General features: G+C 36.5%; 1 protein-coding gene and 1 non-coding gene across 2 annotated transcripts in view; both read left to right on the forward strand.

The window, feature by feature from the left end:
- Positions 1-2,227: 2,227 nt before the first annotated feature.
- Rbbp8 (RB binding protein 8, endonuclease) overlaps positions 2,228-18,550 on the forward strand; it is an 85,128-nt gene continuing 68,805 nt past the window's right edge. The window contains exon 1 of the mRNA XM_048363145.1: positions 2,228-2,372. The gene's annotated coding sequence lies outside the window, so the exon portion shown is untranslated. The remainder of the gene's footprint in view (positions 2,373-18,550) is intronic.
- LOC125364321 lies at positions 11,491-11,597 on the forward strand. The gene has a single exon (XR_007213481.1). It is a non-coding gene; the product is annotated as a U6 spliceosomal RNA (small nuclear RNA).

Consider the following 18,550-nt stretch of genomic DNA (forward strand, 5'->3'; position numbering starts at 1 on the left):
TTTTTTTTTTTTTTTGAGACAGGATTTCAATATATAGCTAGTTCTCTATGTATAGCTCTAGCTGGCATCGAATTTGGTTATGATCCTCCTACTTCAGCCTCATGAGTAGTGTGTACCACAGCTCCCTGGCCAAATCTGGTTTTGTGCTACAATGTTACAACTGAATACTTGAAACAGAGAGTCCCATCCACAGATTAAATTTTTTTTTAATTAAAAAATGGGCTGACTTTTGTTATAGAAAATAACCAGGTCACCCAGTTTAAAGCAGTGGTGTCCTAAGATATCTAACACTTCTTCTAAACTATACCAAAGAAAAGGCATTTGTTGTTTTTGTTGTTTGTTTGTTTTGCTAGTCCTGAGGCTTGAACTCAAGGCCTGAGCATTGTTCCTGGCTTCTTTTGCTCAAGGCTAGCACTCTACCACTTGAGCCACTGCACCACTTCTGGCTTTTTCTATGTATGTGGCACTGAGGAATCTTACCCAGAACTTCATGCATGGTAGGCAAGCACTCTACCACTAAGCCACATTCCTAGCTGTGAAAATTTTTTTAATTATACTTTTAAGCTTTTGCTACATGCAAATAGCAATCTTTGACCATAGTCAAAAAAGTAATCCTTAAACCAACCTTTTCTCCATACTGACAGTCATACTTGCTCTTATTTCTGGGCTTCTACATCAATTATTATAATTATAGTATTTCACGCAGTTACTAGCTGTGGGTTTTCCTAGGATGCAGTATGCTGACTCTGAGTAGATAGTTACTTAGTAAGCACTCATTAAGTCCTTTCTAAGTGTCATTATTATAGATACTGGAGATTCAAAATTAAATATGTTAACATTTGCACATGTATCAAAATAGAAAAGAATGAGAATAATTAGAATATATTGTAAATGTGTGGAAATGTAACAGTTTAATCACCCCTCTGTACAAATAGCATAAACTTATAAAAAGTAAATAGGTAGACAGATTATACACAGAGAGAGCGAGAACGAGAGTGAGAGCGAGAGAGAAGGAAAGAACCTAAGCTGAAGTCCGGCCTATGGTGCCTGGCACAGCTGCATCAGAATCACTGCAAGTGCTTGGACAACATTCCAGACCTATCCAGTCAGAACTCCTTAGGCAAGGCCCAGCAATCTGTATTCTTCATCCTCTTAATTCTTCAAATGATTCTAAAAGTGTCAGAATCATTGTCACTAGGAAAAGTCATTTCAAATATGTTAATATTATGAGAAAATAATAAATCTCACTTGAGTCCCCTTAACATATGCCAATTTCTATCAAAATGCAATCTTGTGTGGCTTGCTTTTTCCTTCTGAAGCTTATTAGACATGTTTAATCAGAAAGCTTGACATCATTCCCACCTCTTACTAAATTTGTCTTTTTCACCATGCATTTGGCACAGTTCCTGGGACACAAGACACATCACTAACTTGTGTTGAAATGTTGAAGAGCCAATGTAAAATCTTTCTAAATTCTTCCTAGTATATAGAAGTTTTCCAATTTTAAACTGGAATGGCATGAGGATCATTTGAGAACAAGGAAAGTAACACACCCAGGCAAATGTTTGGTCAACCTACACCTTGTTTCTCTCCCTCTGGAAATGCTTCCTTCTAGCCCTCAGAGCAACTACCCTTGGGGAAATACTGTCTCCCTTCAAAGGCTAAAGTAGAACAACTAAAGCCAAATGTATTAGAGGGAAAGGCTGAGCTTTATGGGATTCTACTTTATTGTAGATAAACTATTTCTAGAGATATCAGTAGAAACAGATCCCTAGAATACATTTTTTAAAGATTTTTATGGACCTCTGAGTATAACAGGTATTTGCTTATATGTACCTATCAGGAGAGGCATATAATAACAATGAAGTTTTGCTATACCTGACACACATCTACCCCTCCCACTAGAACACCGAATTATTTTGCTGGAGGCTACAACATTCTGAGTAGTTTGTTGGGAGTGGATGAGAGGTGGGGATAACTCACCCAGTACAAGCTTAGCAGCACTGAGCCGCTGCAGCACGTTGGGCTAGCCTTTGATGCAGACTGGTCCAACAGGTTCGGGATCCACAGAAGAACCAGTTTGACTGGCCTGTTATGCCAACACATTCTGGTTTGATTCCATGTTCCACAGACGGTAGAAACCTGCCCGGTGAGTTAAATGAAAGGCATATTAGGTTATCCATTGCACACAGTATATAGCTGAGATGCAGCAGAACTCTTGCACATAGCAATAGTGTCTAGCAAACTCTGGTGTGGTCTAGAGAGGTGACTTCCTCTGATTTAGCATTTAACTCCATTGCTTCAGAGAAAGTGAGCAGTGAAACGACTTCTGCTTTTGACCAAGAGCAGAAGTTTTCTAAATAAATTGAAGGGTAAGTTAATTTTTAAAAAATATTTCTCAAACTTCGATGCATCTTTAGAAGGTAAAACTAAATGATACTTAAGATACCTATTCTTGACATGGTAATACTTGCATAATACTTCTCTATAAAGCTGGTTAGATATTGTTATATAAAATTTGGCTGCATGTTCATTGATTTGTTGGGGTAATTTATAACAATACAATATATTTTTGTTCTTTTTCTGTAAGTTGGTTATGTCTGGCATGTAAAAAGCTGGGTCGAATATATATTTCACATATTAATGATTCATCTTAAGTCATCTACTTCTTTGATAATTACTATTATGTTTTACAAGCTGTTGGTATATGGTAACTATCTTATATGGTAAATCTAATTGTAGATAAAATAATAATTGCTTTTTTAAGGCAAAAGAAAAAAGTATTGGCCTGCTGGGTGATCCTAAGTACATGAGAGGAACAATTCACAGGAAGAATTGAGGAGAGAGGAAAAACAAAGACTGGAATCTGGTAACTGATTAACTATTGGAGCTCAAAAGCCCTGCTGAGCTGAATAGAAAGGAATGAAGACAGGTTTTGTCATGCCTATTAGGTCTGAAAAACTCTTAGGTCAAAGAATACTTGGATCTTCCTTTCACTTATATTTTAAAATATTTCTTTTACCTCTCTCTTTCATTGATCTAATTTGTCTGAGTAGTTTGTGTCACTTAGAAAATAAACTGCCAATCTTCTTAGATTTATTTTATCATACAATATACCTCCTTACTTATTGCTATTAGAATTAATTGAATGCACACATCTGGAGAATTCAACAGAAGAGCTAACATATGAATCTGAGATTTGGAAACATTTTAACATTTATATTGCATACTTTGTTAGTCTATCTGGAGGTAAGTGTAATGATGCATACATGTAATCCCAGCACGCAAGGAGGCTGAGGCATGAAGATGACAAATTTGAGGCCAGCCTGAATATATAGCAAGACTTTGTCTCCAAAAACAAATAACTAAATCATTTAAAAATAATTTTAAAGATACAATAGGTTATTTCAATGGGACTTTGCCTTGAATTGAGCAAGAAAGACTTATGTGTCCTTCTCATTGTTGGTAGTATTCCTAATTTGTTATGTTTGAACTCAGTTTCTTTAGAAAATTGAAAGATAACAATGAAATTAAGTGTTCAAATATTTCCTTTTCTAAGGGAAACATTTTAGATGTTTCTTAGTCTTACTTCTAGAGAATTCTGCATAAAACTTCTGGTAACCAGTAAAACTTCTGAAAAGCTGTGTAATACATCTGCAAAAGGAATGTGCTGATTCAGCAAGCCAAAATTAATTTTATCCAGCATAAGTTGTATTTTGACAAGCTCCTAGTAATATGAATCAAAACATACAGTTGATTGAATTTTCTTTTTTCAGTTAATTTTCAGGTGGAATAAAAATACCAATCAATACAGTATATTGCTTATGTTTCTGGTAATACTTTACATATATCTAGTGATTAAAACACTTTAAGCTATATTATATTTAAAGCACAGGGCTAACCATTTAAAAATAAGCTTAATTTATTGAACATTGCTTGTTTACGTCTTTGAAGAAAGCAATGTAGAAGCTTCATACATATTTCATACAAAAATCCAAGAGTAAAATGGCAAGTTTAGGGAAGAGGTACTATGGCTCAAGTGGTCAAGAGCACAAAGAGGCTCAGGGACATCATCCAGGCCAAGTTCAAGGACAGGCAAAACTAAACCAGGACAGGCAAAAACTAAAACTAAATTAAAAATTTTTTAAAGCAATCCTAATTCTACATTTTGGAAGGAAGATTCCTAGTGTTTTGATTAAAGTTAAGTATAATGCATATAATACCCAAATTAGGATACATTCATTTCTCTGTTTCTAGCAAACAATTTCAAACAATGCCTCTTGTCAAAACACTAGCTTTCTTAATAGCTGCTTATCCTTCCTTCCAAAATGTCTTTGTGTGCTACTTATAAATGCATTTAGAACCATGACATTTTTTTGTCCCAGGAAGACTTTTTGGTTTTGTTTTTCTGTGTGTGTGTGGGGGGGGGGGGTTGTTTGTTTTTTGGTGCCAGTTCTAAGGCTTAAACTCAGAGCATAGGTACTGTCCCTGAGCTTTTTTGCTCAAGGCTTGTGCTCTACTACTTGAGCCACAGTACCAGGTCTGGCTTTTTGGTGACTAATTGGAGATAAGAGTCTCACAGACTTTCCTGCCTGTGCTGGCTTTGAACAATGATCCTCAGATCTCAACCTCCCAAGTAGCTAGGATTACAGGTTTGAGTTATCAGTGCATTGCTTTAAGAGGACTCTTAAAGAGTAACTAGTGAATCCAACTCCAAGTTTTTCAGTTGAATAATAAAAAGTACCGAACTGTAGCTAAGCCACTACTGTATAATTTAAGGGTGTAGCTAGGACCAGAAAACCAGATTTCCTGAATACTAGTTGGAACTAGCAATCTTTTCACTGTGCATATATTGACTGCCCTGAATACTACATGAAATCTGTGTTAAGTAAAGTACTTGGGAAGTTGTGAAACTGTGTTGTATATTTATGTCAATGAATCTTCAGTGAACTAAAAATTTTTTGCTTTTGTTTGAGTCTGTACTATTATTGACACCGAACATTTCTGGAGTTGCCATTGATAATGAGGGTGACTACCACTTCAAGGCCTAATCCCTATTGTCATAACAGTCTGTTACAAACTGAGTAGAGTGCTTCACATTCCTTCATATTGGTCATATGTATCGTGTTGTAATTTTCCAACTCAATGATGCTGTACATTTGTTTTCTTGGTACCTATTATGTAGTTTGATATTGTTTCAGTCACTTTTTTTTCTTGTGCCAGACAGGGACTTGAACTCAGGGCTGGGGTGCTTCCCTTAGCTTTTCTATTCAAGGTCAGTACTGTACCATTTGAACTACAGCTCTCCATTTTTATGGCTTTTTTTTTAAGGTTCAATTTTCTGGCTTCAAACCATGATCCTCAGTTCTCAGCTATTGTTACAGGCCTGAGCCACTGGAGCTCAGATTGTTGGCTTTGTTTTAGTCACTCTTATGTAGATATAGTTTCAAATTTGCCTAAGAGCTTAAAACTCCTAAAACTTGACTTCAACTGGTAAGAAAACTTGAATGTTTATGAAGACTAGAGCAGCCACAACTCAAAACTCATCTTACAAGTGATAGAGCCTGTTATATAAGGGATAAGCTCTTTAAAAATGCTTTGTACAGGGCTGGGGATATGCTAGTGGCAAGAGTGCCTACCTCATATACATGAGGCCCTGGGTTCGATTCCCCAGCACCACATATACAGAAAATGGCCAGAAGTGGTGCTGTGGCTCAAGTGGCAGAGTGCTAGCCTTGAGCCAGGGATAGTGCTCAGGCCCAGAGTCCAAGCCCCAGGACTGGCCAAAAAAAAAAAAAAAATGCTTTGTACACAAGTACTCAAAAATGCTTCAAAGGTTTTTAATTTGAGGAATCCCTAGGAACGAGGAGTACAGAATGTTTGAGAATCAGACCTACAGTTATGGTTCAAGAGATAGAGCTCTTAAGAGCTAAGCTTTGAGTCCAAATCTTGTGCCACCAAAAAATAAAAAAGAAAATAAAAATTTGAGAACTAAAGGTTTGGAATTTCCAATCCCAATTCCTAGTACTAAATGCTATTTCTCCAAATCCCTCTTTTTACAGAAAAAAATCTTACCTGAAGAGTACTTATAAATTTTTAATCTTGTCCAAGTGGACTCTAAAAAATAATCACTTTGTCTATTTTACAATTAAGAGTAAAGAAAGAATATTGAAAAGCAAGTGAGCTTTTCAACCAAACTGACATGGGCTTGAATAATGACTGCAACAAACTATTTAACACTTGTGAATTAATTAACTCTCTGGGTTCCTTTTCTTCATCTGTAAATAAGGAAACTAAAGTCTTTCATTAAGAGTTGCTAAATTAGAGCTACAATTATAGCTGAGCAGTAGAAGGCTTACCTAACAAGAGTGAGGCCTTGGTTTTCAAAACAATTCTTAAGGAAAAAGAGTTGTTGCAAGGCTCTGGTGACTCTCATCTGTAATCCTAGCTACTCAGGAGGCTGAGATCTGAGAATCAAAGTTCCAAACCAGCTGGGACAGGAAAGTTGGTGAGATTATTCAGTTAGTTAGAAGTGGAGCTGTGGCTCAAGTGGTAGAGTGCTAGCCTTGAGCACAAAGTTGACTGACATCACTCAGGCCCAGAGTTCAAGCTCCAGAACTAGCAAAAAAAAAAAAAAAAAAAAAAGACAAGTTTTTGAATTAAATGATGTATCATGTGTAAAACACTTAACAGTGTCTAGACCATAGCAGGTGCTCAGCAAATGCTAAGATGCTCTTATTCCTTTAAAAATGTGTAATACATTTTCAAAAATACTACCAGTAATAGAAGTCAAAGCTTTACCTAGAACACACAATTCATTTTGGTCAGAGCGATGAAAATTAAGCCAGTAATCTTGGAAGGCATTAAGATTTAATACTGGAGAACATTTTAATCTTTTTTTTGTTATTATAAAGGTGATGTACAGAGGGGTTATCATTTCATAAGAACATTTTTAATCTTATTAAAATTTAAAAATTAAAAAAAAAACTAAATTGGGGATTTAGCTCATTGGTAGTGTGCTTGCCTGTTATGTACAAGACACGTGGTTCTCACATAATCCAATTAAATTAAAGATTAATTTCAAAGAAGGCTTTGTAAACATATTTTGAGAGCAATATATCAAATGTTTAAAGTTTAAATACTTAAAAAAAAATTCTGGGCTGGGAATATGGCCTAGTGGCAAGAGTACTTGCCTCGTATACATGAAGCCCTGGGTTCGATTTCCCAGCGCCACATATATAGAAAATGGCCAGAAGGGACGCTGTGGCTCAAGTGGCAGAGTGCTAGCCTTGAGCAAAAAAGAAGCCAGGGACAGTGCTCAGCCCCGGAGTCCAAGCCCCAGGACTGGCAAAAAAAAAAAAAAAAAAAAAAAAATTAAATTAAATTAAAAAAATAAAAAATAAAAAAATCTGATTTCTGGCTGGGGATATGGCCTAGTGGCAAGAGAGCTTGCCTCGTATACATGAGGCCCTGGGTTCGATTCCCCAGCACCACATATACAGAAAACGGCCAGAAGTGGCGCTGTGGCTCAAGTGGCAGAGTGCTAGCCTTGAGCAAAAAGAAGCTAGGGACAGTGCTCAGGCCCTGAGTCCAAGGCCCAGGACTGGCAAAAAAAAAAAAAAAAAAAAAAAATCTGATTTCTATCATATACAGTACTACTGACAGAATATATTATCCAATAACTCAAATACTCTATGTGTGTCTATTAACTGAGGTTTCCGAAAGGTATTTACATCTATTATCTCATCTGACATCAAATTAGTTGGCCAAGGACTTCCATATGCTATAAAGATCATGCTATTTCCTTTTTTTTTTTTTTTTTTGCCAGTCTTGGGGCTTGGACTCAAGGCCTGGGCACTGTCCCTGGCTTCTTTTTGCTCAAGGCTAGCACACTTCCACTTGAGCCACAGCACCACTTCTGGCTTTTTCCATATATGTGGTGCTGAGGAATCGAACCCAGGGCTTCATGTATACAAGGCAAGCACTCTACCACTAGGCCATATTCCCAGCAAGATCATGCTATTTCCATTGTCAATTGAATTATTTCCTCAGGGCTTTAGAATGTGTTTATTCCTCCAAAAGATTCTTTTACAAATTAAATTTATTATAGCTAATATTAAATTATGTTGCATTATTGTAATATAAGTCAAAATGCAAAGAGTGAGTCCAAACCATATTCAGTATAAAAAGTGTCAGAGAGTAAGACTTGACAGTTTCTAAGGATATTTATCTCAGAATAATTGGTGAGCAAAGATCACACAGGAGCTTTTTGTGAAACATTAGTGAGAAGTTCAGGATCTATGACAAGTATTCTAAGAGCCTATCTATTGGCGAATATTTCAACAAATAAAAAGTGGTGGGAAATCACTTGAATTAGAATCAACTCATAAATCTATAATACAAAGTACACATATACAGCTCTTGTTACCAACTTCAATTTCCTGAAAAAAAATGTTTAAATGAAATACATACAAGCTTTTGCTGTTTCCTTCTTTCTTTCTTTCTTTCTTTCTTTCTTTCTTTCTTTCTTTCTTTCTTTCTTTCTCTTTCTTTCTTTTTTCCTTCCTTCCTTCCTTCCTTCCTTCCTTCCTTCCTTCCTTCCTTCCTTCCTTCCTTTTTTTTTTTGCCAGACCTGGGGCTTAAACTCAGGGCCTGGACACTGTCCTTGAGCTCTCTCTCTCTCTTTTTTTCCTCAAAGCTAGCACTCTACCACTTGAATCACAGTGGCACTTCTGGCTTTTTCTGTGTATGTGGCACTGAGGAATTGAACCCAGGACTTAATGCATGCTAGGCAAGCAATTTACCACTAGGTCAAACTCCCAGCCCCACAAGCTTTTTTGAAACCATACTATAATTTGATTTATAACCATGGTAATTGAATTTGATTTTTTTCTTACATGATAGAGCTTCTATGTAGGTGGTATACTGAAAAAGTACTGCCTAACCAATATTCACACACACACACACACACACACACACACACGTATGTATGTATGCATAATATGTGTCAGTCATAGCGCTTGAACTCACTGTCCCTGAGCACTTTCTACTCAAAACTACTGCCCTACCACTTTGAGCCACAGCACCACTTCCAGTTTTCTGGTGGTTAATTAGAGATAAGAGTCTTCTGGACTTTCCTGTCCTGGCTAACTTTGAACTCAGATCCTGAAATCTCACCATCCTGAGTAGCTAGGACTACAGCTGGTAGCCACCAGCACTCTGCTTTAATTATATATTCTTTTTTTTTTTTTTTTTGCCAGTCCTTGGGCTTGAACTCAGGGCCTGAGCACCGTCCCTGGCTTCCTTCTGCTCAAGGCTAGCACTCTACCACTTGAGCCACAGCACCACTTCCATCTTTTTCTGTTTATGTGGTGCTGAGGAATCGAACCCAGGGCTTCATGCATGCTAGGCAAGCACTCTACTGCTAAGCCACATTCCCAGCCCCAATATTCTTACTGAAACTCCCTTGTTGCCAGGCACTGATAACTCAGGCTTACAATTCTAACTACTCAGGAGACTGAGATCTGAGGATCATGGTTCAAAGCCAACTAGGGCAGGAAAGTCCATAAGCTTTTAATCTCCAATTAACTACCATAAAGCTGGAAATGGTAGTGTGGCTTAAATGGCAAAGCATCAGCCTTGAGTGAAAAAGCTAAGGCCCCAGTATTAGCGCACACACACACACACACACACACACACACACACACACCCTACTTTGTTAGAGATATAAGCAATTTAGCCTATATAATCAGTCATTTGACTAACATTTAATTTCTATTAAGTTATTTTCATACATTTAGAGTAGATATTACTAGAAGCAATTGAAAAGAATTTAGAGATATAAAAAATTAAATGTTTTTAAAACAACTCTACATACATAACTGATTTGTATAATTTAGGATAATTCAGGACAAAACTGGCTATGAATAAAAACCTAACTGGGAAATAGTAGCTTATTTTATTAAAAATGGCTTCATGACTTATGATTGTAATCCCAGCTGCTTGGAGTACAGACAGAAGGACTATCATCTATGGTTGGCCCAGAAAAAGGCAAGAAATCTTATCTGAAAAATAATTAAAACCAAAAAGACTGGAAGCATAGCTCAAGTGATAGAGCACCTGACTAGCAAGTTCTAACTTCTGAATTCAAGTGCCTAAAACCATTTCCTACTCCCCCATAACAAAAGACTGACAACTGTACAAGTAACCAGAAAATGTACTTTGAAAGTAATGTAACACTACAAATAAGTTCCTTCAAATCCAACCCATTAACACTATCAGACAAAGAAACTTGAATGAACATATTCACCCAATCTTGAGTCAGCATTATCAACCTTACAAACAACTTCATATAATTGCCATGTCTATCCCCTTCAAACCTGTATGAGTACAAACTTTCGAAACTTTTAAATTTCCATTATACAAAATAGTGAAATGGAAATCTTCTGTTTCCCTTTTATCTCTTAGAGTACATTCTACATGGAGAACAAAGCTTGAGTCCTATAATTTATGTAAAAGCCCTTTACTTCGGAAGTCATCCTGGGTACTAGAGTGAGGGATTAGAAGGAAACAGAAAAGGAAAATCAACACAGAGCGCATGTCTGAGTTCATTTTCCACTAAAAGCTAATAATACTCAAACCTAGTATGTTTTAGGAGTGGTGAAACTACTCAATGTTGCCTGCCAGAGGGCAGAAGAGAGAAGTATGTATGTGCCAATTCTGACTTCCTTCAGTTAAGGGTGGCCTCATGCATTATTAATTTCTGAGAGGGCCCTAGGCCACAAAGTCAGGTGAGGGACTGTCAGGTTTCACCTGCATGAATCTGGTTGCTACTGAAATGGCTAGAACAATCAGGGCCCAAAAAGTATCCAGTGTATCATATGATAGAACAAATATCATCTTTTATTATGCTTTTTCTTTAGTTTTACTAGTGTAATTTTAACACACAATACAATGGACTTTGAGAAATTACTGTAGCATTTTCAAATAGAAAGTAGGCCTATTTTTTGTCCAATGTACTCAATTCATTCCCACAAAACCTGAGTTGTACTGAAAGTTGATATTCTGTGATCAAAGTATTTTCTAGTAATCTACAATTCATTTCCTGAGTTTTAAAGAGCAAAATAAACAGTACATACTAAAATGCATTTAGACCCAGCATCGATGCAAAGATGATCTTTTAAGTTTATATTAAAACCATAGGAAAAACAAACTGACCACACTGGACCCACAAGTAACATTTTTCATTATAGTGAGACATAGAATTTTTATTGGAACAAGTTTGTTTTGGACTGTGTTCAAGATGGTCTAGTTACAAGAAGTAATTCATTATAACCTATAATGTGATTTTGGAGCTTAGCTCTGAAGAATACATTATGTGAAGGCTCTAGTGGATTAAAATGGAAAAACTGAACAAACTACTCATATGCTCTAATTGAGTGAATATCATTTTCTTTTGTATAAGGTATGATGTTAGAAAAAATTGAGGAAGTGCTTGCTTTGGCAGCACATATACTAAAATTGGAATGATACAGAGAAGATTAGCATGGCCCCTACGCAAGAAAAAGTTGAGGAAGAAATTGGTGTAAATAAATAAAAAGAAATATGACAGTATATTTTCTCATTTAACTTGACTTCTGTTATCATAAATATTTCTTAGGCTGTAAAGTAGCTAATGAAATGAATAAGGATAAATAAGAAACTGAGCTAAGGAGTACATAGCAAAAAAAACAAGTAGAAACACATACTGTTGAGCAAGACCTCAAAAAAGGAAAGAGAAGAGGGGCCTGGAATATGGCCTAGTGATCATTTCGTATACATGAAGCCCTGGGCTCGATTCCTCAGTACCACAAATACAGAAAAAGCGGGACGTGGTGCTGTGGCTCAAATGGTAGAGTGCTAGCCTTGAGCAAAAAGAAGCCAGAACAGTGCTCAGGCCCTGAGCTCAAGACCCAGAACTGGCAAAACAAAAAAGCAAAAGAAAGAATAAAATGTACTCTGGTCTTACAATATTGCCTCAGATCAAAATATGCTGGCATTTATAATATTTCCTTACTTGAACTAATAGCTGGATAAACTACATATCACTATTAAATAAGGAATTTCTTATACATACTATTTCCTGAAATAAAATTAGTTTTCCATTTCAATATAATTAAAAAGTATTTTATGAACTTCTGAATCTCCAATTGGCTGTACAAGGAGGTTACAATTTAACATGTCCATTTTTGTGTTCCTTTCTATATAATTTTGATGTTTTATATAATTTTGAAGTTTATTTAATGAAAATAGTATCAACCATGTTGCTTTACCAAAACTTAATTATGTAAATCAAATAAGGTTATATATTATAAATATATATTCAAACCATGTCTATACAAATATCTCACGGTTTGCATAGCAATTCAACACTTTTACCATAATAATATAACTTTAGCAATTGGAAAGAGCACTGATTAGCCAGAGCTTTTAAATCTAGCTATTAAACAAGTTTTTGCTTTTGTTTCACTTTGCTGGTCCTAGGGTTTGGAATCAAGGCCTGGGTGCTGTACCTGAGCCTCTTTGTACTCAAAACTAGTGCTTTACTATTTGAGTCACAACACCACTTCCAGCTTTTTCTGAGTAGTTTGTGGGAGATAAGAGTCTCACCAACTTTCCTGCCCGGGCTGCTTTCAAACTTCGATCCTCAGATCATAGCCTCGAAGGTAGCTAGGATTACAGGACTGAGCCACCAGTGTCCGGCTACAAATTTCTTACATTGGTTAACAATGTAATAATTTAAAAGTCCTCAATCTCGGGCTGGGAATGTGGCCTAGTGGTAAAGTGCTCATCTTGTATACGTGAAGCCCTGGGTTCGATTCCTCAGCACCACATATATAGAAAAGGCCGGAAGTGGCGCTGTGGCTCAAGTGGCAGAGTGCTAGTCTTGAGCAAAAAGGAGCCAGGGACAGTACTCAGGCCCTGAGTTCAAGCCCCAGGACGGCCAAAAAAAAAAAAAAAAAAAAAAGTCCTTAATCTCATTCAGTTTCATCAACAATTCTGTGAAATATCCAACGTGTGTGTATTTGTCATGTTGTTAATAAACAACCAAAGCAAAGTTGCATGATTTGATCAACAGGATTAGAATTAAAAATTAGAATTAATCAGCAAATTGAATGAGGCTGTTGCTTTCCCAATGTGGTAGCATAGATCTGTATCATCACAGCAGGCCCTAGTCTTCTTTAAGAAATTTCAAAATAACTGTAACCTCTCTGTACATCAGTTTGATAATAAAAATTTGAAAAAAAAGAAATTTCAAAATATTATTTAATTCTTACAACCACCACCACTTTGTATATTAAGTATTAAAATTTTCAGCTCTCAAGGAAATAAGACAGATAACGAAAATATGCAGATAATCAGAGACTGGGCCAGACTTGAAAGCCCGGTCCTATCTCTCAGCTTAGGGCTGTTTTCTCATTGTCATAGGCCAACAATATAGCAAAATGCCATCACTGAATAGAGAACAGTATCACCAAGAGCACTTCTTGCTCTGGTCCCTCATGTGATTACTATAATTCAAGGCTCTTTCATCTTTTGTTGTGTGTTTGTTGCCTTGTGTTGGTTTTTGACACACGGTCTTACTAAATACTCCAAGTTGTCCTCAAACTGGCAATCCTCCTGCCTCAGATACTCAAGTGCTGGGATTACAGATGTGCACCACCATGCCCACGTCAGTCTGTTAAATTTTAAACTTAGTACCTGAAAGAATCCACAACTCTGGGCCAGAAAAGCTAGTATAAACATTTTTGTTAATTCCATTAAAATTCAAATGATATTCATCCCATACCTTTTATAAAGCAAAGTAAAGTATATGTGTGTGTGTGTGTGAAATTGTTAAAAAATAAAGTATTAGTGGAAAAAAGGCTAAAAATGTGAAGTTGGATGGTTCATAATAACTCTATCCTTGACTAAGAGAGAACAGTTTATTGTCTTCTCGGTTGTGAGATTAAATTAAATTGCTGCCAAATTTAAAGAAATCTTTTTCATAAACTCTTGAAATGTAACAATTTCTGAATGAATAGAAAAGCACTGGAACATACTGGAAATTAATTAATTAATTTTTAAATACTAACATTTTGGTCAATATTAGAAAGTTTAATTATTTTTTCAAAAGTGTTTTCTAACCTAAAAAAATAAAAAAAGGATAAGCTTTCTATAGATTCTATTATTCAAAAACATCATGGTATGCTGATAGTAATATACATATGTACACACATATACATATACACATGTAAATGTACATATATTCTGGTCATTATACATGCATAGGTTATATATGTATATTTGTTTTACTTTATGACAGGGATTTTTAGGTTGAAAAGAGAAGATATATAGGAAAGATACTTTGTACACTATCACTGTTAATTCTCTGGAATTAATTTCTTGTAATAAATTACTTCTGAACTCATAGGAATTTCAGAGTACTATTAGGAAATAAAAAAGCATAATTCTTTCATAGATTCTATGTACACAATACTATAAAGAGAATTTAGGTCTGTATATAGATAAGAAGGAAATATCTTGGATGAAAAAGGGCATTTAAATCTTCCCTGCTTGATTCATTTTTGAAAGTAAAAGCTAGTACTTACATAAGAAGCCTACTAGATGTGGGAAGAAGAAAATTATTTCAGCCTTAGGATCTTAAATATCCCACAAAAGTGTGAAGTGAGTTATGACATAATTTCACAAAAAAGTAAATACTTCTCATTATAGCAAAAAAAAAAAAAGTACTGGCTAAAACTCAGGGTCTTCCTAACTTTTTAAGGTTATTTGTATATGTGTGTATGTGTAAGCGCATGTGCACGTGTTCATATTGTATCCTAAACTCATAGCATAGCCTTTACCTTGCTTAGCTTGATTGCTTGCTGGGCTGGTGCTCCACCACTTGAGTCACAGTTCCAGCTCAGCTTTTTGTTAGCTATTTTGGAGATGGAGTCTTGAAGACTTTTCAGCTGGGTCTGGCTTTGAATAGAAATCTTGTAATCTTTGCCTCCTAAGCAGCTAGGGTTACATGTGTGAGCCACTGGTACTATTAATTTGTGTGTGTGTGTCCTGGGGCTTGAACTCAGGGCCTGGGCCTTGTCCCTGGGTTTTTGTCCTTAAGGCTATTACTTTACGACTTCATTTACAACTCCATTTCTGGGTGTTTTTGTTTGCTTTGTTTTGTTGTTTTATTGGCTAGTTAATTGGAGATAAGAGATTCATAGATTTTACTGCCTGGGCTAGCTTTGAACCACAATTCTCAGATCTCAGCTTCCAGAGTAGCTAGGATTGCAGGCATGAGAATCTGCCCAGAGGCTATTTTTAATTGTACATATTTATGCAGAACAATATAATTCAATTCATGTATATAATGTATAATAATGTATAATGTATAATAAAGTTAGGGTAATTCTTATATTTAGCTCCTTAAATATTTATTCTTTGTACTAGGAAACTTCAAACTCTTTTCTTGTAGTTCTTAGTTCCAGTCCTTTCCTTCTTTCTTTCCTTTCAGTTAAATCTTCCCCATGAAATGAAGTAGCTCAGTAAATGATGTTTAAAAACAAATGAAACTACTCTAATAGTCCAGTGTAGTTTTAGCTATATAGTTTATCAAAATTAAACTTTTTTATGTATGCTGAAAATTGGCCAGACCATATGATCCTATTTGTAATTGAAGCAATGTGTAATATTTAACTGTATCTTTCAAAACAATTATAAAACTCTTAAACTGACTTGGAATCTTGGCACTATCAAGTCATACCATAAACTAAGTATTTTGGCACTTAGAGCAACATCATGAGTGCTGTATACTCCAACACACAAACATACTTACTAATTACTATAAACAATTTTTAAAAAATTAAATCAAGTGTTCACTTAAGTTGACACAAATACTGACAGCATATTTCCCTTTTGATGTACTTTTCCTATTATGTCAAGCAACTTTTTGTGCTGTTCTTAAAACAGTTCTGACTGTAAGGATCCCAGAAAGGAAACCTGACACATGGTTCAGGCAGAAAGGAGTTTATTGCGGGGGTGGGGGGGGTGGGGAGAAGCAAACTGCCAGCCCACACAAGATGGAGGTATAGAAAGACAAAAGGGAAGGAAGAAGGGAAAAAGAAAGAAAAGAGCAAGAGAAAGAAAGAGAGAAAGGGAAAGAGAGCAGGGACTTGTGTTGATCTGGATTATACAGGGAAAGGCAAGAGATATGGCCAGGTGGATTGGATGTGACCTCAGAGAAGGAAGAGGTAACTGCCTCCAGGTGTGCCAGTTACCTAGGTAACACAGGTACTGGGCACAGACTTAAAACAGGTGCAGAGCATCTGCATGGCGCTCTCCTGGGGGTAGACTTTACACTGACCACGGATATGAGAGCTCGCCTTAATTTATCAGTATGTGCTTACATTAGAGGTGCTGAAAAATTTAAACTAATAGTAATTTAATCACTTTTTTGGTAGTATTGCTAGGTGGGCACTCCAGCAGTGATTAGTTTTGCGATAGTAGTTTCATTTCCTCCCTGAGCATTCTTCTGAACCAAGATCTACTTACATTTCTCATGAATATAGCATGTGAGGTGCATGCCACCATATCTAGCTATTAGTAGAGAAAGAGTTTCACAACCACCTTCACCTTCCCACACCACCTCTGCCACTGGCCTGGACCCTCTCTTACACTTCCACAAAAGCTGCCAGTACTTGGTTTAATCACTTATTTTAAAGCTTTAAGTCTAGCCATGCAAGTACTCAGTGTTGGGGCAGAGGAGGGAACAACATGAGGAATACAGAGAGATGGGAAGTGCCCAAAGAATTAGCATTACTGAGAATCAGACAGTATGTCTTATTCCAGCTTCATCTTGGTTCTACTTTGTTCTTTTGACAGCAGTGTGTAATTATATATTGTTAGGCCTGTGATGTCCAAAATAGTGGTCACTAGCCACATGTGGCCTTGAGCACTTGAAATGTGTCTAGTCAGAGCTGAGGTATGCCATAAATTTAAAGGATTTCAAAGACTTAGTATGGGAAAAAAGAATGTAAAAAGCTTCATTAACTTTTAATTAATTCCATTTAAAATTTTAGATGAATTAAGTTGAATAAAATGCTTATTTCACCTATTTTTATTTTTTAATGTGGCTATTAGATCATTGGAAATTACACAAGTGATTCTGAGATAGTGCTGTGTTAAGACTGATAAGAACTAGAAAATTTAAGAAGATTAAAGAAAGCTGTCTCTGATATTGAGAAGTCCATAGCCTAGATGGAAAACACAGAAACTTTATGAAAATAATTACAATGCAATGACATCAGTGTACTGATAAAACTATGTATTGAGGAGTATGGGAGAATGAGGAAGACTACTTGTGGAGTTGGCTTCGAAGGAGAGGTAAAGAGAAATACTAGGTTAATCTATTGGAACTACTTGAGCCAAATCTTAAAGGATAAGTACAAATTTGAGAAATGGATTGGTGAGCACACATACACACACACACACACACACACACACACACACACACACAGCCAATCAGTGGAGAGAACAATAAGTGCATTTTCTTACTGATAAAAGTGCTAGGACTAGGTATGTGGTAGAGAATGTTCAAGGCTAAGAAAAGTTTCTGTGACATTTTAAAGGGGTTGAATTTTAACTTTGGAAAAGGAGGGTTTTAAGCAAATAGTGATAAGATTACAAATAAAGGTTTAGATCTCAGGCAGCTGTGTGGAGACTAGATTAAAATGAGTAAGACATCAGAAAGGCAGTCATCTAGGTAAGAAATAGGGCTGGAGCCAGGGCAGTAAAACTGGGGAAGTGAAGAAAACATTAACTTGAAACTTTAGGAGGTAATATCAGTGATGTACCGTGACTGACCTGTCCTGACTTTTTGGAAAAGTGTTTGGATATCCCTAAGGTGATGGGAATGCTCTACAATACTTTGAACAGGGAAGTACGATGTTCTGGCCAATTGTTTCCTGGTCCTGGGGCTTGAACTCAGGGCCTGGACCCTGTCCCTGAGCCTCTCTGTGCTCAAGGCTAGCACTCCATTTGAGCCATAGTCCCAATTCAGCTTTTACTCAGTAGTTTATTGGAGATAAGAGTCTTGAGAACTCTCCTGTCACAGGTTGGCTTCAAACCATGAACCTCAGATCTCAGCCTAATGAGTAGCTAGGATTACAGGTGTGAAACACTGGTGCCCAGGAGTCCTGGTAGCTTTTAAGGATGGTTCTGTCATTAGAGGATAGATTGTAAGTAGGAGTAAGAGTAGGGAGAAAATGGTATTTTTTTTTTTTTGTCAATCATAGGGCTTGAACTCAGGGCCTAGGTGCTATCCCTGAGCTCTTTGGCTCAAGATCAGCACTCTACTACTGTGAACCACAGCTCCACTCCCAGTTTTTGAGTGGTTAATTGGAGATAAAAGTCCCATAGGGGGTTTTCTGCCCAAGCAGGCTTTAAATTGCAATCAGATCTCAGCCAGTAGCTAGGATTACAGGTGTGAGCCACCAGGGCCCAGCAATGTTTTTAAATGGAAGGTATT

Source organism: Perognathus longimembris, chromosome 15, assembly GCF_023159225.1.
Source record: "Perognathus longimembris pacificus isolate PPM17 chromosome 15, ASM2315922v1, whole genome shotgun sequence".
NCBI classification, from domain to species: domain Eukaryota; kingdom Metazoa; phylum Chordata; class Mammalia; order Rodentia; family Heteromyidae; genus Perognathus; species Perognathus longimembris.